We start from the raw sequence: 26,749 nt of genomic DNA on the forward strand, positions 1-26,749 counted from the left end.
ATTCTATTGGTGTTACGAAGAAGTGGCTGGTAACAAAGTGAACATCTTTTGTCATTTTGAAATGCATAAGCTCACATCAGTAAGAATTCTGGGATGGTTTGATAGAATTGGCTGGGGAGGAGTTTAAGAATGGGTTATTAAAGCATATTTTCCCACCATGGGGTTGGCAAACTTTAGCCAGCATAACAAACCCAATCTGCCATCTGTTTTGTATGGCCCTTCAGACAAGAATGGTATTTCTAAATGACTTAAGAGCATTAAAATTTTGACACCTGAAAGTTATATAAAATTAAGTTTTGGTGTATATAAATAAAGCTGAACCACAGCCACGCTCATTTGTTCATGTATTGCCTCTGACTATTTTCACACCCCAACAGCAGAGTTGAAGAGTTCCACAGATACCAGCCATCCAGAGGAGCCTAAAATATTTACTATCTGAGTTTCTCAGGAAAAAGTTCGTAGATCATTCATCTAGACCAGCAATTTTCAACTGGTGCACCACAAGACTTTTTAAAACATACAATACCTGACTATTTAGTCAGGGTCACTCACCTCTTTTCTTTCAGATTGTCAAATAAAAAATTACAACAGCTAACTCAATAGTCATCTGGTTTGAATAAATCAAAATTATACTTTTTTTGTTTTTTTTTTGGTCAGATTGGCAAAAAATAGAATGTATTTTTTGTTGTGCTATAGAATTTTAGTAATTAGTTTATGTATGCCATGAGTTAAAAAGGTTGAAAGTTGCTGATCTACCAATCAAAGCATAATATGGTAATGATATGCTAAAGCCATTCAACTGTTTTCTATGACATGCACTGACCACGAGGGGGCAGATAGTCAACTGGTTGACTAGTTGCTATAATATGCACCAACCACCAGGGGGCAGACGCTCCGACCTGTAGGTTAGCTTGCTGTGGGAGTCTGGCAGATTGGGACTAAGCAAGATAGGCTGAACATGCTCTGGAGCCCTCACACGGTCCCTCCCTGTCTGGCCAACCTCCTGTGCCTCTCCTCAGATGGTGCACCAGTGGGGACCTTTGGCCTGGCATGCATCCTCTCGCAGTCCAGGACCCTATCAGAGATGTCGGAGAGCTGGTTTTGGCATGAATTCGTGCACCAGGCTTCTAGTAAAATATAAAAAACTCCAAAACATAAGATCACAAAGGCAGTTTTGAACTTACTTTTGATGCTGTAATTTAGTTACTTTTTAAGATACATTTAAATACTCATTAGGCCTCCAAGTCAAAAATATCATTTGAAATATTGTTAAAATTTTATATTTACTGTTGTCATATTGTCCCCACCCTAAATTTAAATTAATTAACTTTTACAGCAGGTCATTTGCTAAAAGTAAAAAAAAAAAAAGTTGAATATCTTTATTATGCTTAATAAATATTGATTTATATTTTAAATAAACTATATGATTCATTTTTTCCCTTTTGTAACTTAACCATTCTTTCAAGAAGGATTAAAAATAACTACATTATTCTATTTATTCTCTGTGATATGGCTGCTACAATACAAAACAATCTACTCTGCAATTTGGAAGCCAAAGACTACCTTTAATCAGAACAAATTTTTAAGATCATCTTTTACTATTGCTTCTACTTGACATTTTTTTTTTAAATTTATCTTAACAGGAATATGTCTAAGCCTCATATTGGAACTTTCTTGTTTATTCCCATATGTTTCTTCTTCTCTTACATAATTTTAATTTTTCTTTACATTCTGAGAAAAATTTCTAATATTTCCCCCCTTTTCCTTCAGTAAGCTGAATTCCTGCAGGTCAATTCAGTTTTTACTGAAAAGAACGGAGAATTATAATTTATTTTTCTAATTTTAATTTTATCCATTTTGAACCTTATTTACCTCATCCTTAAATTTATCCTGGTGTTTTTAAATTTTATCTGCTCTCTCCTATGGACACCTGCTTCTATTTCCAAAAGCCATGTCTTCTTGGGATCATAATCAGTTTTCTAAATATTTATCTTTTTGCAAAGTATTTCTCTGAATGTTCACTATAGAGGTCTAATTATCCTTAATTTGCAATATTCTTTTATAAACTTTGTGTTATTATTCAATTATTTTAAGAAGTCCTCACCCCAGGACATGCTTATTGATTTTAGAGAGAGGGAAAGGGAAGGGGAGGTAGGGAAATAAGGGGGAAGAAGAAGAGGAGGAGAAGGAGTAGGAGGAGGAGCAGGAAAAAAATGTTGATGTGAGAAAGAAACATCACTGGTTGCCTCCAGCACATACCCTGATAAATGATTGAATCCACAACTTAGGTATGCACTCTGACTGGAAATCAAGACCTTAGCCTTTCAGTGTTTGGGACAACACTCCAATCAATTGAGCCACACCAGAGTTTTCAACAATAGCCTTCCAACATTTTGTAACTTAAAAATAATGATATCCTTTTGAACATTTTAAGGTTTGCCTATTTAAAAAATGTTGAGAAACAGTATAGTAAATTTTAAAAAAAGTTATAATATTTATCCATTCAGGTCATTCATTATTTCTTTAGCAAACAGATGAGTACAAACTCTTTGTCAGCCACTGTAGAAAAAAGCCAAGAGATAAATGATAGTATTTACTTTCAAGGAGATTACAGACCAGTGGCTGGGGAAAAACAAGTATTCAGATTGTTAAAATATAGTTTAATGGCATCTTCAATGGATGCAAATTAAGCTGCTCATAGATGTAAATAAGGTGCTACAAAAGGTGAGAACAAAAATGAACTCAGTTCTGGATGGTGAGAACAGAAAAGGGAGAATAAATGGAAGTATTAATAATAGAATCCACTGGACATACTGACCAATTTGATGAGAGAAGACATATATTTAAAACTACTGTCAATAAGAGTGTCCTTTTGTTAGATATATAAAGAAAAGGTGGGGAGGGTCTAGAAAGGTACAATGATTGATTTATTTTTAAAGTAACTTGCGTTTATTCAAGTAATTAATGATCGTGGTATGATTCAAAGAGCACAGAAGAGTGAAAAAGTAATAAAACTCCTATCTCTTCTCTCCATGGAAAAAGCACCATCAATTTCTTGCATGTCTCATTTCCATAAATTTTATACACCTTTTTAAAGAAACTCTTGGGCACAAATATATTTAGGAATTTGGGGTTTTTCAGATTTAGAAAGGTAACTAGATAAACTGCATAGAGTGCAGTTTATCTAATACCAGCCAGTGGTATCTAGGCAACAGCTCATAAAAATCAAATATACTATTTTTTTCAGTAATGAATAGTCACACGTTGATTTAAACAAAGAATAGAAATAATTTCATATATTCATAAATAGCTTTTATTTTTTTTTTCTCAGAGAATGTCATATGTCATTCTCTCCTAGCTTTACTGAGACATAACTGACATATAACATTGGGAAATCTAAGGTGTACAACATGGTGATCTGATACATGTTTATATTGCAAAATGATTATTGCAGTAAGGTTAGTTACATTCGTCACCTCATCTAATTACAATTTATGTGTATGTGTTGTGAAAACACCTAATATTGTTAACTGTAGACTGCATGCTGAATATTAGATTCCAAGAACTTATTCATTTTATAACTGTAAGTTTGTACCCTTTGACCAAAATCTGTCCATTTCCCCTACTTCCCAGCCTCTGCAACTACCCTTTTGTTCTGTTTCTAAGAATTTGGCTTTTTTTTTTTTTAAATAGATTCCACATATATACAAGATCACGCAGTATTTGCCTTTCTCTGTCTCACTTATTTCACTAAGCTTACATGCCCTATAAATGTTGTCACAAATTATAGGATTACCTTTATTGGCTGAATAATATCAATAAGTATGCATACGTAAACAAATTTACATGTATTATATATGATATATATGTGACATGCATATCACATATCTATCACATTTTCTTTATCCATTCATCTATCAATAGAGATGCTTATTGATTCTAGAGAGAGAGAGAAAGGGAAGGGGAAATGAAATCATTATTTCTATCCCTGAAATAATGATTTCATTTCCTTGTGATATACACACAGAAGTGGGATATATATGCAGCTGTGGGACCAAATGGTAGATTTATTTTTAAATTTTTGAGGAACTTCACTTTTTCCCATGGTGGCTATACCAATTTACATTCCCACTGACAGGGCACAAGGGTTCCCTTTTCTCCACATCCTCACCAGCACCTATCTCTTCTTTTGACAATAACCAGTTTCCCAGGTGTCAGCTGATATCTCATGGTTTTGATTTTCATTTCCTTGATGATTAGTGATGCTGGGCACCTTTTTCATTACTAGTTGGCCACCTGAATATGTTTTCTGTGGAATAATGTCTATTCAAGTACTTGGCCCATTTTTAAAATCAGACTGTTTTTTGGACATTGAGTTCATTGAGTTCTTTAACATTTTGGATATCAATTCCTTATTTGATATGGTCATCAATAGCTTTTATTTATTTTTTAAAAATATATCTTTCTTGATTTCAGAGAGAAATGGATAGACAGAGATAGAAACATCAATGATGAGAGAGAATCACTCACTGGCTGCCTCTTGCACACTCCCTACTGGGGACTGAGCCCACAACCTGGGCATCTGCCCTTGATCAGAATCAAATCCAGGACCCTTCAATCCACAGGCTGACTCTCTATCCCACATGTGTCAAACACAAGGCCCGCGGGCCAAATCCGTCCCACCAGGCCTTGCAATGTGGCCCGCACCGCGCTGTCATCACTGCACTCCGCTGCGTTTCCATCACAATGACAGTTTATGACTGTTCAGTAAACCATTCGGCCCGTGATTTAGGCTGGATTTTAGATTTTGGCCCCTTCTCTGATTGAGTTCGACACCCCTACTCTATCCACTGAGCCAAAAAGTTTATGACTGTTCAGTAAACCATTCGGCCCGCGATTTAGGCTGGATTTTAGATTTTGGCCCCTTCTCTGATTGAGTTCGACACCCCTAAGCTAGGGCCATCAATAGCTTTTAAATTCATGATGAAATTAATGTTTCCACATCAGTTTGGTTTTGCTGCCAAAATATATTGAAGGAAAAATAACTTTTTGGATTTCAGAACCTACTGCCTTTTACTGCAATTACAGACCTGTACTATCTCTACCCATGGAAACAATATATTACCATCTATAAATACTATATAAAAAGCTAATTCTAAGTGTCTTTCCAACCAGTCACTATGACGCACAATGACCACCATGGGCAGATGTTCAATGCTGGAGCTGCCATGACACACACTGGCTATTTACAATGAAATGACACTGTGGATCTGGCACCAACAAAGCAACACTCGACTTCTCCCAAGTGGGACACAGGCTCTGCTACCACCCCGAAGCAAGAGCCCACCAAATCGCAGCCAACTCTGTCAAGACCCTATGGTGTAAAATGCGGCCTACAACCCAGCCCAGCTCTAAATGGTAGCAATGGGTGCCTGGTAATGACGTCACATAGCAATGCCTTGATTCCTCTCCCTAAGGACCAGCCTCTATGGCATTACTTCAGCCCAGAAACATGACTTGCTTTATAGCCAGGTACATACATTTTACACTTTAACCAAAGGTCTGTGAATTTTTTTCCTTGCCTCATCTCATTTGATCTTCACATAATTCCAAGATAAGGTAGATAGGAGACTTGGTAGAATCCCATTTTCTTTTTCTTAGCCGGAAAAAGGAGATTTAGAAAGTTTAGAAACTTGACACTACTGAAAAGAAGAAATGGTAGAACTTGAAAATAACTAGGTTTTCTCACTGCACAAAATATAGTCAAACACTGCTGCAGTTAAATATTTTTCTCTTTGTTCTCCCTGTGTAATCTACAACAATAATCTGCTTCCTGTTGGTATTTACTGCTGTGTTGCTCACAATTACCTGAAAGAGAAGTTGAGGTGCTTCGCTGGGCTGGAAAAGGTTTAACTAAATCAGAAAGCAGGTCTAATTAAGCAAGTTTATTCTATATCTATAAAAGACTTAAGTTGACTTGAGCATGTGGAATACATATAAAGTTCTCGCTGGTGCCAATCGCACATGTGTGTTTCAATCTGTCATTGCCAACTGTGAATTTGGTTGACACTCCTATTATATTATACAGAAAGGGTGAATAGTGGTATTAAAATATTTCTTCTAATTAATTTCCTTTCAATGTGCATGTATCCGAGCACCGGGCCTCTAGTATACTTATAATGATAAATTATACCCTTTTATGTATTCAGATACTTCATTATGAATGAAATATAATCTTGTTCTCAGCCATAGTGTTCAAGACTGAAATCCTTAGAGAACATTATATATTTTCTCACTTAATACAGGTAGTAACTGAGGACCCAGTAACTGAGGATCCATTTCTGGATTTGTGTATATTTCTCAGAAGTTGCTTTACAAGATTTCAGATAAGATATTTCATTTACTGGATCAAGTGGAAACACTCTAATATAGGGGTGTCGAACTCAATCAGAGAAGGGGCCAAACTCTAAAATCCAGCCTAAATCGCGGGCTGAATGGTTTACTGAACAGTCATAAACTGTCATTGTGATGGAAACGCAGCGGAGTGCAGTGATGACAGCGTGGTGCGGGCCACATTGCAAGGCCTGGTGGGACGGATTTGGCCCGCGGGCCTTGTGTTTGACACATGTGCTCTAATAGATGGCATGTGGCGTAGTCACTCAATGCCTATAACACAAGCCTTACATTGCTTGCTGATGTTTCCCACAACCCCTCTTTGCTTTTTATTATAGGTCAATAATTATTTGTATCTTTTATATTTTTGTTTCATCTTTTGACATTTATTTCTCTTTTGTCATTTGCCACTTTTGTCCGTCCACCCCTGATTTTTGTGTTCTCTTACCAACCGTGTTCATGAGATGTTCAATGTGGCTGATAATCCATCTAATTCTTGTGTTATTTCATAAGTGTTTGTCCCATGATTTCATAAAGTTCTTACCCTCTAAAACTGTTAAGCATTTTAAGTAAACAAATGCTCAGAATACATACAATTAATATAAAGAATTTATATATGATGTATTAAGTTCAAAATAAGTTCCATGTTTGTTTCTGAAAACTGTAAAATATAAGCCAAGTCTAACATAAATAAATAAGGAAGCACTCTGAAATGGTTGCTGTCTTACAGGCATGATTTACTTAGGGTCATTGGATACATATTTATTGTCTAGAATGATCATATGAAAACCATGTGCAGCTAAAACTCGGGGAATATATCTAAATTTTGTATAAATAGAAATAAAAATAAGCATATATGAATCTCCTTTTTTTTTAAAAAATCATTCAAATGAGAACATTTTCTTCATGTATAATGCCTGTTATGAGGCATCTTTTAATAATACTACAGAGATCTATTTCTTCAGATCAAATGAGACCTACATCATGAGACTGAATGTAGCTGCAGAAAAACCCATAATCACACTGACTGGCCTTATTTTTAAATTCATGAAGCACTCAAGTGGGCACTTCATGCTCCCAGGCAATCATAGTATATTTCCCTAGTCCATTCATTTTCCCATTCTTCTAGATAATGTTTTCATACTTCCTCTTCCTTGTGTTTTCTCCCTCACATTCCACATCCAGTCTCTCTGGGATCCAGTTGATTTAATTTCAAATTATATCCAAATTCCAAATCTTTCTCACTACTTCCCCTGCCATTCCTCAGGTCTCAGGTACCATTATCTCCCAGCTTTTTACCTTTGCTCCCTATCAGCCTGTTTGTAGTAACATCAACTTAAGCTTCTATAAATTTATCAGACATTGTTACTCCTATGCTAAGACACTCAAAAGGATCTCATTTATCTTTCTGACCCCATCTCTACCATTATCCTTGCTCTGCTCAAGCCACACTGTCTACTACCCTTTTGTTTAACATCTGATGTGACATGTTACTTAGAACACTCTTTCCTTTGACATCCACATGATTAAATCCCTGGATTCATGCTTTTATTTAAATTTACTGTTTTCTGATGAGACCTACCTGCTAATCATGTTTAATAAATTGTAACATTTTCTCCTAATCTCAATGATGCTGCCTATCCAAGTTATTGTTTTATAAAATGTTTTTCTTTACAGAACTTTTATCTTCTGATATTAAGTATTATCATGGTTAATTTTTGTCTGTCTTCCATTAGAATGTAAGTTCCATAAGGACTCAATTTTTGTCATTGATCCCATGCACCTGAAACAAAGTAGTGCTTGGTACAAAGTAGCCTTCAATAAATATATCATTAAGAAATAAAATTTATTCATTTAGTTAAAAAGTTAATATACATACTTATTTTAGTAAGTTTTTAAAAAATATACATATTATTGATTTTTTTTACAGAGAGGAAAGGAGAGGGATAGAGAGTTAGAAACATCCATCAGCTGCCTCCTGCACACCCCCTATTGGAGATGTGCCTGCAACCAAGGTACATGCCCTTGACCAAAATTGAACCAGGGACCCTTCAGTCTGCAGGCCAACGCTCTACCCACTGAGCCAAACTGGTTAGGGTAAGTTTTAAGTTTAGAGGATTTTATAGTTCAATTTCCCTATCCTGTTTCCATCTACCCAGTTTCTCCTATTTCTACCAATAAGATAATGGAATTTGTATTATTTCTTTGTATATACTTGATTTTTTTTTTACATAAGTAATCATATATAAATGAACATGTTTTCCCTCATTACCCTTCAACCACAAATATAGCAACCTATACATACAATGCTGCATTTGTACATTGTAATTTTAAAAGATTTTTCTTTATTAGAAACTAGATGCCCAGTGCACAAATTTGTGCACATTGAAAGGAAATTAATTAGAAGAAATATTTAATATTGCTATTTACCCTTTTTCTATAATAGAAGTGTCAACCAAATTTACAATCGACAATGATAGATCGAAAAACACATGTGCGAATGGTGCCAGTGAGAGCTTTATATATATATATAAACTTGCTAAATTAGACCTGCTTTCTGATTTAGCTAAACTTTTTCCAGCCCAGTGAAGCACCTCACCTTCTCTTTCAGGTACTTGTCAGCACACAGCAGTAAATATCAACATGAAGCAGTTATTATTGTAGATTATGCAGGGAGAACAAAGGGAAACTTTAACTGCAGCAATATTAACTCTTTTTTACGCAGTGAGAAAACCTGAAGTCATTTTCAAGTTCCACTATTTTTTACTTCTTTTCAGTCTGGTTAAGTTTCTAAACTTTCTAAATTTCCATTTTCAAGCTAAAGAAAAGAAAATAGTATTCCAAAGAGTCTCCTGCCCATCTACTACAGGACTTCTGTGAAGATCAAATGAGATGAGGCACAAGAAAATGCTTCACAGACATTTGGTTAAAGTTAAAATGTATGCACCTGGCTATAAAACAAGTCATGTTCCTGAGCTGAAGAAATTCCAAGGAGGCTGGTCCTTAGGGAGAGGAAGCCGGGCATTGCTACGTGACGTTATTACCCGGCACCCACAGCCACCATTTAGGGCTGAGCTGGGCTGTGGACCACATTTCACACCATGGGGTCTCGGTAGAGTTGGCTGCGATTTGGTGGGCTGTAACTTTGGGGTGGTGGCGAGGCCTGTGTCCCACTTAAGTAACCATTACAACGGAACAACGGGAATGACCAGACAACTGATTGCTATGATGTGCACTGATCACCAGGAGGTCAGTGCACTCCCCAGTGGAACACCACTCAGCCAGAAGTGGGCTCACAGCTGGCAAGCACACCTGTGATGGCAGGGAGCCTCTCCCACCTCTGTAGCAGTGCTACCAAGCAGTGGCGGCAGCAGGGACAGTGGGTCCAGGATGAGCAGAAGGTGAGTTGTGCCTGGCCCTGGAAGGGGCTCCTCCCCGCTACCTGCCAGTTTGGTACTGCTACATTCCTTGGGGGATGTCGGACTGCCGGGATCAGGCTGAAACTGGCTCTCCAACATCCCCCAAGGGGTCCTGGATTGCGAGAGGGGCAGGCCAGGCTGAGGGACTCCACCCGTTCATGAGTCCATGTACTGGCCTCTAGTAACATGGTTCCTTGTTTGTTATTATCAACTGCATAGTATTTCTTTCTGGATATCCCATAGCTTAATTTGTTCCACCAGGAACATTCAAATTTGTCCATTTGCTATTAAATACTGCTGTGAATAACTGTACATCATCTCATTTCATGAAGGAATAGATTGGTGAATAAATTCTAAGTAGTAATTAATTAAATTAACGGGAACATTTTTTTCTAACTTCGACAGATATTGCCACTCACCCTCCATATGATAAGAGCGAATGTATAATTCTACCAGGAACGTCAAATAATGCCTTCAGTCTCCCCAAGACTATTATAGACACTTTTGGGATACTGGGAAATTCTGCTAGTGACAGTGTTCCACTGTGACTTAAATCTGTTTCCCTTTATCAGCAGTGAGGTTAGAATTGTCATATTCTTAAGAGCAATTTGCTTTCCTTTTTCTGTGAACAGTCTGTTCATGTTTTTGTCATTTTCCCAACAGTATTATTAGTATTTTAACTTACCACTTTGTATTTTTTTAATTATATTTTAAGATATATAGTCACACCTCTTTACTAAGAATAGCAAACATTTTAAAAACATATTTATAATTTGTCTTTTTATTTTGCTTGTGTTTTTCGAAAAATGTGGTCAAGTTTATCAATATTTCCTTTGATAGTTTCTAGATTTTCTTCTTTTTAATTAAATCTATTGGAGTGGCATTGGCTAAAAAAAACTATGTAGGTTTTAAATGTAAAATCCTATGAAACATCACCTATATATTGCATTTTGTGCCCACCACCAATGTCAAATCATCTTCTGTCACCATATTTTGACTCCCTTTATCCTTACTGCTTTCCTACCCCCTTTCTATCTGGTAACCACCATACTGCTGTCTGTGTCTATGAGTTTTTTTAGTTTTTCTTGTTTGTTAATCTGTTACTTTCGCCTTTATATCCCACATGAGTGAGATCATATAATTCTTGATTTGTTCTCTGTGACCGATTTTGCTAGCATATTTTTAAGATCTGTCCATGTTTATTATGGCTGAGCAATATTCCATTGTATGTATGTACCATATCTGGATGCTTTGATTGTTTCCAAGTCTTGGTCACCATGAATAATGCTGCAATGAACGTAGGTATGTACCGGTATGTATCTTTTCAAATAGATGTTTCCAATTTTTCAGGTAGATACCCAGAAGACAGTTTGCGGAGTCATATGTTAACTCTATTCTTAATTTTTTGAGAAATCTCTATTCTGTTTTCCATAGTGGCCGTACCAGTTTACATTCCCACTAGTAGTGAATGAGGGTTCCTTTTTCTCAGCAACCTCTTCCACACTTGTTATTACTTGTCTTGTTGATATCAACACCTTGTCAGAGCTATTGTTTGCAAATATCTTCCCCCATTCAGTGGGTTGCCTTTATGTTTTGTAGGCAGTTTCTTTTGCTGTGCAGAAACTTTTTAGTTTGATATAGTCTCATTCATTTATTTTGTCTCTACTTTCCTTGCCCCTGAGGTCAAATTTATAAAATCCTCTCAAAGACCAAGGTCCATTAGTTTAGTACCTATGTTTTCTTCCCAGTAATTTATTGTTTCAGGTCTAATATTTAGGTCTTTGACCCATTTTGAGTTAATTTTTATCACAGGGACAAACTGTAATATATTTTCATTCTTTTCACAACACCATTTATTAAAGAAGCTTTCTTTTCTCTGTTCTGTGTTTTTGGCTCCTTTGCTGAACATTATTTGCCCATAACTAGATTTTGTTTTGAAGTTATTTCCTATGCTAAAGTTAAAAGAAAAAACAATTCTTGTGTTTTTTTAGTACGTCTATGTGTTTACATTTTAAGTTTCTGGTCTACTTCTAGAATATATCATGGTGAATGATTCCTTTGTTTTGATGCAAGAATTTTGCTTAACTTTATCTGGCTTAATTTTTACCCTTTAGTTTTCAACATTTCTAAAACACTTTAGTTCTGTTTTTTTGCATATATTAGAGAATAGACATTTGCTCTGTGATTTAGTTGAAAATTCACTTTTAATAAATAACATAAGCCCCCTTTTCTGTTGATTGATCCCTTTCAATACAATGTTAAATGATAGTTTTGACAGTGGGCATCTAATAAAATGTGTCTCCATCCTATTATTAATTTAACTTGTTTTCTGGACTAGTAGATTTTATCTCATATTTCTCCACATGTAGTTTCTATGTATGTATCTTTGTTTCAGTAGCTGTGTTTATAACTCTGTGCAACTTTGTTGGACCTTGAGAGCTTGTTTGGAGGTTCTAGCAGGGGAGCGCAGCTACTCGTATACCCTTGACCGAAGACCGGTCCTCTCCTCTTGGGGGAAAGTCGTCCTCTTAGACCGAGCGCGCTGCTTCTGGAGGGACGCACATGGATCGGTGAGGGAGGAGGGGGACACCCGCCTAGCCAGCCAGATCAGCCGAATCAACCCTGGCGATCAATGGGGTGACAGATGTCGCAGCCAGATCGCCCTCACATCCACTCTGTGCAACTTTGTATTCATAAATCATATTATGTAATTTATATAGTTTTTTAAAAATTTCTGTATTCAAGATATATTACTTCAATAAGCAATTATGATAGTAGCATATTTTCTATTACTTTTTCTTGCTTTTATTTTCCTTATCATATTTCAGTTAATATTTTCAGTGTTTTTCTAAGACCTGTTAAATTTTGTTTGTTATTTTTATTATTTGCAACTTTAATTGACAGTTTTTGACTTGTAAGTATTGAAAAGGAAGATATAAAAAATATTTCAAATACAAAAATCTGGGGAAAAGGAGAGAAAATAGGTCCAGGTAGTGTATAATTTCTATTTTTAGGGATACATTATTCACATTTTGTTCTTTAATTCTAATTCCCACATTGGTTTTCATCTTATTTTACAAGTAAATCCTCTCAATGTTCATTGCTCAACCTTCTGTGGTGTTTCCAGTTATTTTCATCTGAATGGCAGTAATTTTCTAGGAATTATTTTTAAGGGCACACCTGAAACAATATTCTCTAAGTTCAAAACTGTCTGAAGTTTTTGTGCCTGAAGACAGCTTCACTGAATTTAAAATACAAAACTCTATTTTTTCTAAAGGATACTGCAGATGTTAGTCAGATGGCTCTAAATGTTGATGTGGATAAATCAGAGATAAGACTATTTTCTCCTCTTATGTGTGAGTTAATAATTATTTCTTCATGTTTCAAAATTCAGTAATTTCATGAGGATATGTCTCAATATTAATAGTTCTAATCAAATTTCCTTAGCCTGTAGAGTATTCTCTTAAAATGTGGATTCAAATGGTCTCCTGTATTATCAAAAAGTTATTAAATTCAATTTTAAATATTTATTCTTTTATATTATTTTAAGTTTTCATAGTGTCTCTATCTCAATTTATATACCTTACACATACATACAAATTTTCTAATTGATTTGCTCTTTCTTTGGTTTATTGCATTCATTTTTCTCATTTTTATCTTTTATATTCCTGAAGTTCCTTTTCATAATTTCCAGTCTTTCTTGAGCTCTTTCCAATTTCATCTTTCAAATATATACTTCTTTCCTAAGTTTGGCCCACTCATAATTTATCTTCTCCATTATTTTATGTCTTTCCCAGAGTTCTTGCTTTCTGGATCATGAATTTTCCTCCTAAAGCTGATTGCTTTATTTATTTTTTTTCTCTTCTCTTTCTGCCTGTGTCCTTTCATCTGCCCAGTTGTCTTTCCCTCCAAAGGAAGAAACACATACAATATATTTGCAGTAATATTAGGATTCAGGTATAACCCCTAAATTGTAAAATAGTAAGAGCAGCTGAAACCTGGCAAGAGCTACATGCTAGTAAGTGAAGAAAAGCAGTCTCAGAGAAATGCAGTTGTAAAAGAGCCCACAGTGCGAATCTCAGAAAATGAGGGCAAAAAAATATGCCCCGAAGGTATATAATACACCCTAAGTTGCTACAGGCTTTTTTGTAATCACAGGTATGGGTACAGAGGTGAGCTGAGTTGTCAGCAGAACCTGCTAGACTCAGATTTAGAAAGTAGAAAAGGTGGGGGAGGGAGGTTACACAAAGAATACACAGTCAAGCAACTTCTATAGGAAGCATTTTGTGTCAGTGGCAGCAGAAAAAGAACTTTGTGAATACTGGCAAACCTGGAACAATACTCTGTACCCTCTCTACCTTCAGTCTCCCTATAAACACACACACACAGCTCTTAAAAATAGCTAGCCAGGTAAAAAGTCCTATTTCCCAGGCATGGCTAATAACAAAGAAAAGAATACAGCCCTGGTAACAAAGACACTCTACGAAAAGATGGTGAAGAGAATAGCAAAACACAGTAACAGGCAGCAATTGATCACTAGAAATATGTCCCCATAGAGCAAGGGATAGGTTGAGAAATGAAATGTTCTCTTATATTTGTTAGCCATTAGCATTTCTTTTTTGATAAAATGCATTTTTATGACTTTTACACAAATGAATTATCTTTTGCATATTAAGTTGTTAGCACTCTGCCTATTAAAAAAATCAGCATCTTCTTTGTTATAGCGACTAAATATTAATTCTTACATTTTAAATGCCTTTTAATTTAATTTCTACATTTTTCTAGTTATTAAGAAATGTGGAGTAAAAATTATCCGTTATTTTATTACTTTTATATGATTGTTTTTCAGACAAGACACTAAGTTATCATTGAATATATTTTCTGAAGATGTTTTAAATTGCATAAATCACATCAATCCTATGTTCAAAACTCACCAATGGCTTCTTGTCACAGTTAAAATAAAACCTAAATTTTAAATTTCTCCATATGATCTTTAAGGCCCCACATATCTTGCCCTGCTCTCACTTCAGCTTTATTTCAAAACACTGTTTTCCTCACTTTCTCCATACCAGTTTCTCCATACCCGCACTTTCTCCACATTTAGTTTCTGGCTATGCCTCAAACACATAATTCTTGCTGACCCAGCAGCCTTTACAATTGCTCTTCCATTTTGCTGCCTGGACCCCTCCTCCTTCAGACACAGCTCCTTCCTACACTATTTAGGAAGTTTCTGCTTACATATCATTTCCTCAGATAAGTCTTCACTAACCTTACCTTATCTAAAATAACACTCCCATGCGCTCCATTACCCTTGTCTACTGACTATCCTATCAAATAAAGAGGAAATATGCTAATCAACTGTCATGGCCTCACAAAGATAGCGGCAACCACAGCCAATGAGGAGGGAATATGCTAATTGACTACCACACCCTCAAAGATGGCAGCTCCCAGTCCCCTCAGCCCCGCCAGGACAGCAGGTACACAGCATGGGTTTGGTCAATCCATGCACCTGTCTCCGGAGTTCCCCAGTTCCCTCAGCTCCCCAGCTGCCCAGTGGGATCTGGCTTAAATGGGCAGTCGGATATCCCTCAAGGGGTCCCAGATTAGAGAGGGTGAAGGCTGGGCTGAGGGACACCGCCCCCACCATGCACGAATTCCAAGGCCATCTCCTGTGTGGCCTTTCTGATTTTGGACAGTGTCTCTTTGGTAGAGGTACATCATAAAAGGCCTCTGTGGAGGTGTGTGCATTTCATGAAACGTTTCCAAGAAAAACTAAGTTGCTTTTTCAACCAAGGCAACTTCATGAATTTGGCAGCCAAACCCTAATTCTAGCTCTGAGCTTCAGATATGTCAGCACCATGAACTAGGCAAACAGTTTCTTATTTAAGTTGAGCATTAACTCTGTGGTCTCTATGTGTGTCAACAAAAGAATATTATGTATTAAAACACAGAGACTATCTTTGGCTCTAGAAAAATGTATCTTTTCTGTTAGATGCATTTAAACCTGTGTCCTTTAAGCCTGGTAACAAAAGCATTCATAAGGATATGTCAGTATTTTCCATTATTGAGAACTTAAATGGCAGCAGCCGTTAAAATCATTGAGGGCTATTCCAAGAATAGGGTTGTCTCCCAGCAAACCTCCTTATAATGTGTCTCCCATCTACAGTAATAAAACAGTTAGATGCAAATTGACTGTATCTTCACCACATCCACCAGCCAATCAAGAGTATGCAAAGTAACCAAACAAAGATGATGGGTTAATTTGCATACACAGGCCCCGCCCCAGCCGCTAAGGGCCTCTGCACAGCGTGAGAAGGTAAAAAGGTGGCTCCAGGCTGGAGCAAAGGCAGTGCCAGCTGCCAAGAGAGAAAGGCCCATTCTTACACTACTCTTCATGCATAAGGCCTCTAGTGTGTGTGTCTGTGTGTATGCATTTGTGCATGGGGGGTTGTCCCTCAGCCTGACCTGCATTCTCTCCAATTTGGGAAATCCCTCTCATAATCCAGGACTACTGGCCTGTCTGATTGCTCCCTAACTTCTCCCCTGCTGGCCCAATTGCCCCCAACTGTCCTCCCCTGCCAGCCTGGTCACCCCCAACTGCCCTTTCTTGCCAGCCTGATCACCTACAATTGCCCTCCCCTGCTGGCTATCTTGTGGCAGCCATCTTGTGTTGACGAAGTAGAGGCGGCCATTTTGTATGATGCCACGGTGGCCAACTTGTGACATCACATGATACCACCTAGGCTTTTATTATATAGGGTATATATCCTATCTAATAAAGAGGAAATATGCTAACTGAGTGCATACCCTCACAAAATGGCAGCACCCAGTCTCCTAAGCCCTGCCTCATCCAGCCTCATCACCCAGTGCACTCAGCCCTGAAGGGGAGGGCAATTGGGGATGATCATGCTGCAAGGGGAACAGTTAGGTGTCAATCAGGCTGGCAGGGGAATGGTTAGGGGGTGATCAGGCTAGCAGGAAACGTGGTTAGGAGCAATCAGGCAGCCAGACAGGTGAGTGTTTAGAAGCCAGCAGTCCCAGATTGTGAGAGGAATATCTGACTGTCCTGTAGTATCGAGCCTAAACGGCAGTTTGACATCCCCCCCAAGGTGTCCCAGATTGGAGAGGGTGGAGGCTGTGCTGAGGAACACCCCCCCACCAGTGCACAAATTTTGTGCACCGGGCCTCTAACATATGTGTGTGTGTGTGTGTGTGTGTGTGTATTATATGTATATTTATTTATTTATTTATTATCTTTCAAGATTGGGCTAGTGATTTCCAATTTGTATTTTTTAAGTTTGCCTAATGATATAACACACATTTCTTTGTTTTACATGGCAATTAAGGCTGTGCCTGCTTCCATCTGTGACATACCACATTCCTGGTAAGATTAGGAGGAATGGGCAAGTGTAAGGGCCCAGGAGCTAAAATGAACTTGGTCTGTTTATAAGCACCAAGAAGGCCAGAGGGGTTAGAGCAAAGTGAAGAAGGAGAAGAGTGATAAGAAATAGATGAAGTAGGATTCAGACCTCCTAGGACATGGTAGGACATGGACTTTTACTCCACATATGATCAAAATCCAGTGAAAAATATTGACCAGGGAAGTGACATAAAAAATGTTTTAAAGAAGCTTTTAAAAATTGCCTCTATTAGGGAAAACAAAGCATATGACAGCAAACTATTTACATCTAAAGACTTCTTTAGAAGTTCATGCCTTTAAATATTTTCTTTATGATGTGCTAAGTATTTTCAGAGCTCATCAGTACATATAGAACATGTCATTTCTTCTGTGCAGAAACCAGATTATATTTCTGTTGGAAAACAATTTAAGTTTAATTTACACTTGTCTCACATGTTACATTTTTATAAAAATTGATATTTATATCTATAAGCTCTTTGAAATAGTGTCTGTATTAATGCAAAATCCCTGCATTAATGATTGAGCTTCCAGTGTGGTTACAAAGTAAATATGTACATTACATAATGCATTAGAAAAGTTAATGGCATGGGAAATAAAGCAGTCAAGGTAAGGTAGAAGAGGGTTGCAATTTAAAACAGAATGGTCAGATAGGCCTTACTGAGGAGGTGACATTTAAGCAAACGTTTTAAGAAGGTAAGGAAACTATTAATATAGTCATAAGAATGCATTTCAGGCTTAGGAGGCAATTCAAGAAGAGGAGTTTCAAAATATTAAGGAATTTTAGAATCATAGGATAAACAAACATACAATCTCACAAGATATTGGATTATTTAAAATCCATTTAGATGGCATGATATATTTAATATTCAACTTTTTTTAATAGTCAAATTGTTATGGTCATAATTAGCTAGGTATTAGTATTAATAGGAAGAGAGCAAAGAGAAGGCTAGACATGGTAAGCGTGGTCACCTAGGCAGCTTCACAAGGAAGCTACAGATTCATGCTCCCTCAGGGAACCACTGGTTCATTCCTTGCCAGTCCCTGGGTGAAGGAATCCAAAAAAATGGGGAGATAGATGCATGCTCAGTGAAGTTGGGATGACATAGGGAAGGTGTCTGTCAGTCTAGCATGAAGAGCAATAGATTGCCTAGGGCAGTGGTCTGCAAACTCAGTCAACAGAGCCAAATATCAACAGTACAACTATTGAAATTTCTTTTGAGAGCTAAATTTTTAAAACTTAAACTTCTTCTAATACCACTTCTTCAAAATAGACTTTCTGAGGCTGTAGAATTTTTTGGAAGAGCCACACTCAAGGGGCCAAAGAGGCGCATGTGGCTCGAGAGCCACAGTTTGCCAACCACAGGCCTAGAGGGAGGACTCCATCAGAAGCATGAGCAATCTTGAAAAGTAAAAAGACCCGTACAAAGAATTCCCTTGCTCTTGCTCTATGACCAGCACTTGCCTGTGGGCTCCTGATTCTCTCTTTATAGCATGTAACCTTAAGCGGCCACCTGGCCCCCACACACAATGAATAGCAGCTGGGAATGCCAGTTAAGTTAGTCAGATGCTGGACTGGACTATAATATGGAACAGAAGTTCTGGTAGTGGCCTTAATTCTGACCCTGATGAAGATAAGATTGGTCTTTTTCCATGGTGAGATGGATAGAAATGGGACGTTGCAGGGGAACCCCCTTAACTTTACAGCACCAATAAAGCTTTCTACGAAACCTCACCCTCCTGTGAGGCCCTCAGGAAATTCTTTTCCTTGTAGCACCCCAAGAACTCCACTTCCACTGATAACAAACTCATTTAGCCATACTTTGTATACTGTATATGATTATCTTTTCTTGATTTTTTTTGTATAATAAAGACTCATAAATGTTATAGAAAAATGTATCTATAAAGAAATCCATAGAATCTATACTAACAATAAACATTTTCACTTTTAATATATTTTTATTGATTCCAGAGAGGAAGGGAGTGGGAGAGATAGAAACATCAGCTGTCTCTGCATACCCCCTGCTGGGGATAGAGTCCACAACTCAGACATATGCCCCTTCAGTCCAGAGACTGACACACTGTCCTGTGAGCTAAATCAGCTAGGGCGAACCTTTCCACTTTTATCATAGAGGTCCACTTATTTTATATGTTTTTTCTCTTAAATGTCACAATTAAAAGCATTGAAATGATGAAATGTATTAAACTATTTGCCTTTGCAATGGTTTGTTTTCTGATTCACCTCAGATAGGCTATATTACAGTTTAGTTAAGCATTAATTTAGGTGTTTCTGTGAATGTATTTCATAGAATTTTTTAAACATCTGATACCATCCATACTCTGTTGACTTTAAATAAAAAAGATTATCTTCCATAATCTGGGTTAGTCTCATCCAATCAATTGAAAAGCCTTAAGAGCAAAGCTGAGATTTTCCTGAAGAAATTCTGCCTCAGGGCTGAAGCATTAGCGCCAGCCTGAGTTTCAGTCTGCCAGCCTGCCCTACAAATTTCATACTTGAGAGACTACAACTGTAAAGCTACTTCCTTGAAATGAATGCCTTTACACACAAGTATACATGGGAACGTGTGCATGCGCGTGCACACGTGCACGCACACACACACACACACACACTCGTGCACATATATATTTCTTACTACAGACATGTAAAAAAGCTACTTGAGGACAGGCACCATATCTTATTATGATTTGTGCTTCTAATATAGTTCAAGCATACTGCTTTCTTGAAAGAAAAAATAAAGTCATAGAAGAGCATAGTAATTAGTTAGTAGCTGAAAGGTAATTTTACTTCTAAACAGTAGAAAATGTACACAACAAAATCAAAAGATTAAAAAAGAAAATGATCATGAAATAAATATAATAAAGTTCTTATGTCAAATATATATGATGAAATGACAATAACATGAACTTATTACTTCTCTATATGAGAAAATCTAAACTTACTCAGCATTGAGTGTTTCAAGTAAAATATAAAAAACTCAGTCAAGTGCTTTATGTGCATTACCAGTGGCCCAGTGCATGAATTCGTGCACACTGAAAGGAAATTAGAATATATATTTTAATATTGCTAGTCACCTTTTCTCTATAATAGAAGTGTCAATCAAATCCACAACCAACAATGACAAATCGAAACACATGCATGTGATTGGCAACAGGGAGAGATTTATATTTACCGTGCATGGGTGAATCAACTTAGCCATATATATATATATAGAATGAACTCAGTTAATTAGACCTGCTTTCTGATTTAGCTAAACTTTTTCCAGCCTAGTAAAGCACCCCAACTTCTCTTTCAGGTAATTGTTAGCAACACAGCAGTAATATCAAATGAAGCAGATTATTACTATAGATCATGCAGGGAGAACATAGGGAAAAATATTTAACTTCAGCAGTTTGACTGTATTTTGTGCAGTAAGAAAACCTGAGGTAATCTTCAAGTTCCACCATTTCTCACTTCTTTTCAGTCAGATCAAGTGTCTAAGCTTTCTAAAACTCCATTTTCCAGCTAATGAGAAGAAAACAGGATTCAATCAAGCCTCCTATCTACCTATTCCAGGACTTATATGAGGATCAAATGATATGAGACATGGAAAAACACTTCACAGATATTAGGTTAAAGTGTAAAATGTTTGCACCTGACTATAAAGCAAGTCGTGTTCCAGGGATGAAGAAACTCCAAGAAGACTAGTGGCTACAGAGATGAAGCTGTGAGTTGCTATGTGATGTCATTACCCAACACCAACAGCCACTGTTTCCAGGCGGGGCTGGGCGGCTGTGGGCCATATTTTGTACCAGGGGGTCTTGGCAATGTCGGCTCCGATTTGGTGGGCTGTTGCTCCCAGATGGAGACAATTCCTGTGTCCTACTTAGGCGAAGCTGAGGGTAATTAAGTACAGTGCTTAATTACCAAAAAATCTCCTGTGTTTGACACAGTAAAGTAATCCCTATTTCAGATCAATGAGGCAAAGCTATTCATATTTATATGAAGCAACAATAGGACCCAGGGCTTACTCTGGCTCACAGATGTCCTATTAACCACTTAGGTTACTAGACTGTCTACCTCACTGAATTTCAAAAGAAACACCAAGTTTTCTAGATACTAAATCTCGCTAATATTGGTGATGAAAAGAATCTTATTGTGACTTACAAGAAATCTACACAAATAAATACTTTTTTTTTTTTTTTTAAACACAATTCTGGGTAATAAAGCTTATCTATGGGGATTGATTCTTTTAATAGCAATGTCTTTTTGAATTTTCTTTCTTATGAAAGACTTTTACAGAGTGTTTTTCTCATGCAGATAAAGGGGCTATATAAAGCAGAGAGAAAGTATTTGTTAATGGTGGTGCAAACACATTTTAAAATAGCTATTCTAATGACCTTAAAGGCAACCTAAATGAAGGCAAAACGAAAAGATCTAATGTTCATGGAAATGTTATTGAGAATGAAAAATTATTTCCTATACACCCTTTCTCAAGAATTCCCCAGAGCACTGGCTCCACAAAAATGAGAGAGCAAAACCTTAAGAAAAGGTTTAAGCAACAGGAAGAGAAAAAGGAAACCCCATAAAAGAGGAAGACAGATCCAAGAATGATACCCGTTCATAGAGATAAGGGACAGCAATCAGACCATATTTCAATAAGGTGATTCAAGAAGTTCAAGGCTGTCACCACCAAGACTCCTCACTGGCTATTTCAATTCTAATTCTCATTCTCTCTCTCTCTCTCTCTCTCTCTCTCTCTCTCTCTCTCTCTCTCTCTCTCTCTCTCTCTCTCTCTCTCTCTATTTCTCCCTCCCTCCCTCCTTCCCTCCCTCCCTCCTTTCCTCCTTCCCTCCCTCCCTTCCTCCGTCCTTCACTCCCTCCCTCCCTATATATCTCTCTCGCTTTCCTCTCTCTCTCCTGTCTTTGATGAGTCTAGCAAGAGATTTATCAATTTTATTGATATTTTCAAGCAACCATATTTTGCTTTCACTGATTTTCTCTATCTTTTGATATTTCCTAAATACTAATTTCTGCTTTTATATTGTTTCTTTGTTTCTAGTTACTAATGGATTTGCTTTTCCTTCTTTTGAAATAATAAATTTCTTTCTTAGCACTGCTTAACATACATTCCACAAATTTTGATATGTTGTGTATTATCATTCAGTTTAAAATACTTTCTAATGTCCCTTATGATTTCTAATTGACTCAGAGGTTATTTAGAAGTATAGTGCTTAATTACCAAATATTTGGGACTTTTCTTCACATTATTTTTTTTGTTTGATACTTAATTCTGTTTTCTACAGAGAACTTACTTTGGATGGTTTCAATCTTTTAAAATTACTGGGGCTTGTGTTATGCCCAGCATATGGTCTATCGTAGAGAATGTTCTTATAGTGGTAAAGAATGTATATTCTGCTATTATTGAATATATGTTCTACAAATGGCAATTAAGTCAAGATGGATTTTACACTTGTTCAAGGTTTGTTTACTAACTGATTTCTGTGTACATTTTTGAACAATTGTTGAGAAAGGAAAGTTGAAATATCTAATTATAATTGTGGATTTGTCTATCTCTCCTTGCAACTCTATTGCTTTTTTGCTTTTCATATTTTAAAGACCCTAAAAACAAGTTACACTAGACCTGGCCGGTGTGGCTCAGTAGTTGAGCATCAATCCATGTACCAAAAGGTCACTTATTCCAGGTCAGGGAACATGCCTGGGTTGCAGGTTCAATCCCCAGTAGGGGGCGTGCAGGAGGTAGCAGATCAATGTTTCTTATTAATGTTTCTCTTTATATATCCTTCTCCCTTTCTCTCTAAAATCAATACAAACATGTCTTTTTTAAAAAAGAAAAGAAATAAAAAAGATAACTAAGTGCTTTGTATGGACCAGTGATGACAGTGTACCATGGACTGAGGAGATGATTTACTCTGTTCTCTATGCAAAAGGACCATTAAAGAAAAGAAAAGATTCCATTTTCTTTTCCAAATCAGAAGGCTCCATTTTAGACTGTGGAGATGAAGAAACTATAAAAATAACTGTGTAATTATTATAATTCAGGAAACAATTGAATAGCTGTCCCAAGTAACCAACTCACCATATATAACTGTACAAATGAATTAAAAATAAGTAATATTTATATCATTTATATTTTCAAGAGAAGTCATTTCTGACAATAATAGTCATCACAGAAAACTAGGAAAATCGCTAAGCTTGCTAACTACAAATTAAGGAGAAAAAATAGATTCTAAGTACTTGCATTCTAAAAGAATGAAAAAACAGAAGAAAGGAAAAAAAAAATTCACCTAACAAAAGCTAAAAACTGTTTTATTTGGCTCGCACAGTGGCAAAAGTGGATTTTTCACTGCCAAATGTTATGCTGATATTGAAAAATTAGAACTTTTCAAAATCTGTATTGCTGGTTTCTTTTGAAAAAATTATAAAATATGATTTGACTGGTCTCTTATTTCCACTGAGAAAGAATTATAGAGCTGAACAGAGGCGCCCCATTTACAGGCCACGTACTCTTCAAGGTTCCATTGTGCCCACCAGACATGCACTGTTATTTATATTTTGTACCCTTCATATCTAACTCAAAATTGTACCAAAATGTATTTAAAAAATTGCTTAATAATGCAAGAATGTTATCACCGAAGGCATGAACAGGCCATGCTAAGTAAAATGATATGCTAGTTCAAAGACAAATCTTTGGGGACACAAGAAATGGTGACAAGAGATTTGGTATTTAGAGGCAATACTATATTTGAAACTATAACTGGGCTCTTAATATAGCCCAGTGAGTAGTAGTTTTTGTTTAGTTATTTTTCAAGTAAAACTCTATGGACTGAGTTGTGCTCACACAGTTGATAGAAGCTACGGTACTTCTTCATTCTCCTTAATGGATTTGCTCTCTTCCATAATAATGTACCAATTTTATCAACTGCCTGTGATAAATAAAATCTGATACTTCCTGTCAAGATGGTGTTAGGGCATAAAAATGTGTGTCTAAATACGAATGAAAGTGGTTGTCAGGTCATTTAGACAGGGCCAGCAATAAAAAGTAAGCAAGTCAAATTACAATCTGGCAACCATTTAAATGAGATTATTTATGAGCTAAAGTTATTACTTACCTTGAGTGTCTATCTTTTAAAGATGTTTTCTGTAAACCACATAACCTTCAATATCTACTGCCCACATGCAGAAACTGATATTCTCAATAAACATCTAAAAGAGAAACATAACAAAATATCATAAATTTGAGTTTATACATATGGTCTCATTTATTTTAAATGTAAAAGCATATCTTGAAATTATTCTTTTTGACTTTCTTTAATGAGTTTGGACAAAGGGAGGTATATATCAAAGAATGTATTTTATGTAAATAAAATGTAATAATGATGAAATTTTCATATTAGAAGAATCGAATTTCTGTGGAACCTACATTGTAATCCATGTCATTAAGTTTAGCACTTTCTACAGTACTACTAAATTTATCTGGTTGCCTAGTTCCTGTGAGCATATTTTAAAATATAATCTTAAACATATTGATTCTGATGTACTACATGAACATAGCCACACTTCAGAAAATATTTTCCTTGTTCAAAATAGATAATGAAAAATAAATATTGATTATATTTGAGTTGGTTATAAATGCCAAAAATCATAAAAATCAACTGATTAAATATATCTGTCCCCATAAAAAGGTCAAAAGTTTATTCCCTTATCAATTAAACTGCCCAATCAGTACTTTATACCATCCTAGTGAAGCTTAGCAGAGATCTTTAAAGAGAAATTGCCTCTAAAATGGAACTAAAATTACTCAGACTAAAATGTTCTTTGCTGAAAAAATTTCATTCTAATTTTCTTTGATTTTTTTTTTTTTTTTTTTAATGGGTCAGACAAGCAGTTAGAGAAAATAGGATTTGGATCCTACAGTATCATACTTTTAGTATGTAGTTTGGAGTATTATGGATTCTCAAGCCAAATATCAATAATTTTTGGATTAGCAACATCATTCTTCTTTTTGGTCATTTGTGTATTTTCCTGTTTCTCAGTTGCAGCTACACATTGAAAACACTTGGAACTTTTAAAAATATATGAAGATTCAGTGTATTTCTTATTAATTTGTATGATGCAGGGCCTGGGCCCATGTGTTTTTAAAAAGCATTAAGGATGTATATTTATTCTTAAGGTAAGAAATAATCTCACTGTAACTATTTGTTTTACTGTCTATAGATTAATTAATAAAACACTAACCTTAAAAAAAAAATACTATCTACCAGGTCTGTGAAAACTACTGAAATACTAAATACTGATTACTAAATATTTCAAACTAGAGGCCCAGTGCACAGATTTGTGCACTGGTGGGGAGCATGGCCTGTGGGGATCGGCAGCTGTGGGAGAGCAGCTCATCCTGATCAGCCAAGCTGTGTTCTCACTGTGGAAGTGCAATGACCACCATGGGGTAGCTCCTGCATTGAGTGTCTGCCTCCTGGTGGTCAGTGTGTGTCATAGCGACTGTTCAACTGGTCGTTCTGGTCATTCTGCTGTTTGGTCACTGGGATTTTATATATATAGATGACTTGAATGCTTCCATGACCCACACACACCTATCTTAACAACTATGTAAAACCTTAGATTACATGGATCCAACCATTACATAAATGGTAATTGCAGAGAATCCCAAACTATAAGGCACTTAAGGACCAAAGGCACTACTTCAAAATGTAAATTCCCAGGTTACATGCCCAGAGATCCTGATTCAGAAGAACTAGACTAAAACCGTTGGTGTCTCTCTTTTTAAAGACAAACTTTTACAGTCCCAGTAAAACTGTGCTCTCAGTATTTATAAACACTGACTCCTAATTGATCTTATTAGCATTTATAAAAATACTTTTGAGTTTTATTCCAAGATTATATGTCTAATATTAAAAGATAATCCTGAGACACACTAGGTAAGAGATAACTTTAAACATGTAGTAAATAGAACTTCAACAATAAATCAATGTAGATAAGCTAGAATAATGTTTATGGATTATATGTTTTGTAAGCTTTGGTATTCTCCTAAGCAAGCTTTGCAGGTAATCAATAAAATACTTGTGGCAAACAACAACAAACAAAGAACCAAATCTAGGTTATATTACAAAATAAAAATTTAACCTAGAACCTAATATATAACTAGAAACATGCCCTCAATGTCTCAGAATTAAAAAATTTTGTCCCTAACTTAATAGGGGGAAAAAACTCTCAAGCATAATTTTCTCTGTTTAAATACAAAGCCAACATGTTTTAAAAGAAAAAGTGTCAAACCATTTCCCTCAAGAGCACAAACACACTAACATAACTTACTAAAAATAACACTGAATAGGCTGTTAGCATTTTAGTTTTGAAAATTCTTATAAATGGGTCCAGAAATACTTTGCAATGAAAATAATATATTCAACACACATACCCTTTAGATTTTTTTCTGAAAAAGAAATGTCTAATAAGCAGAGGTAAACATCTGAGTCTCTGATAATA

At 36.2% G+C, this 26,749-nt stretch overlaps 1 protein-coding gene across 2 annotated transcripts in view; it reads right to left on the minus strand.

Annotated features, from left to right (window-relative positions):
- MBD5 (methyl-CpG binding domain protein 5) overlaps window positions 1–26,749 on the minus strand; it is a 352,400-nt gene that overhangs the window by 206,334 nt on the left and 119,317 nt on the right. For both annotated transcript variants that reach the window (XM_036421216.2, XM_045575288.1), the window contains exon 3: window positions 24,361–24,454. The gene's annotated coding sequence lies outside the window, so the exon portion shown is untranslated. The remainder of the gene's footprint in view (window positions 1–24,360; window positions 24,455–26,749) is intronic.

Source organism: Pipistrellus kuhlii, unplaced genomic scaffold (assembly GCF_014108245.1).
Source record: "Pipistrellus kuhlii isolate mPipKuh1 unplaced genomic scaffold, mPipKuh1.p scaffold_m20_p_7, whole genome shotgun sequence".
In the NCBI taxonomy this organism is placed as follows: domain Eukaryota; kingdom Metazoa; phylum Chordata; class Mammalia; order Chiroptera; family Vespertilionidae; genus Pipistrellus; species Pipistrellus kuhlii.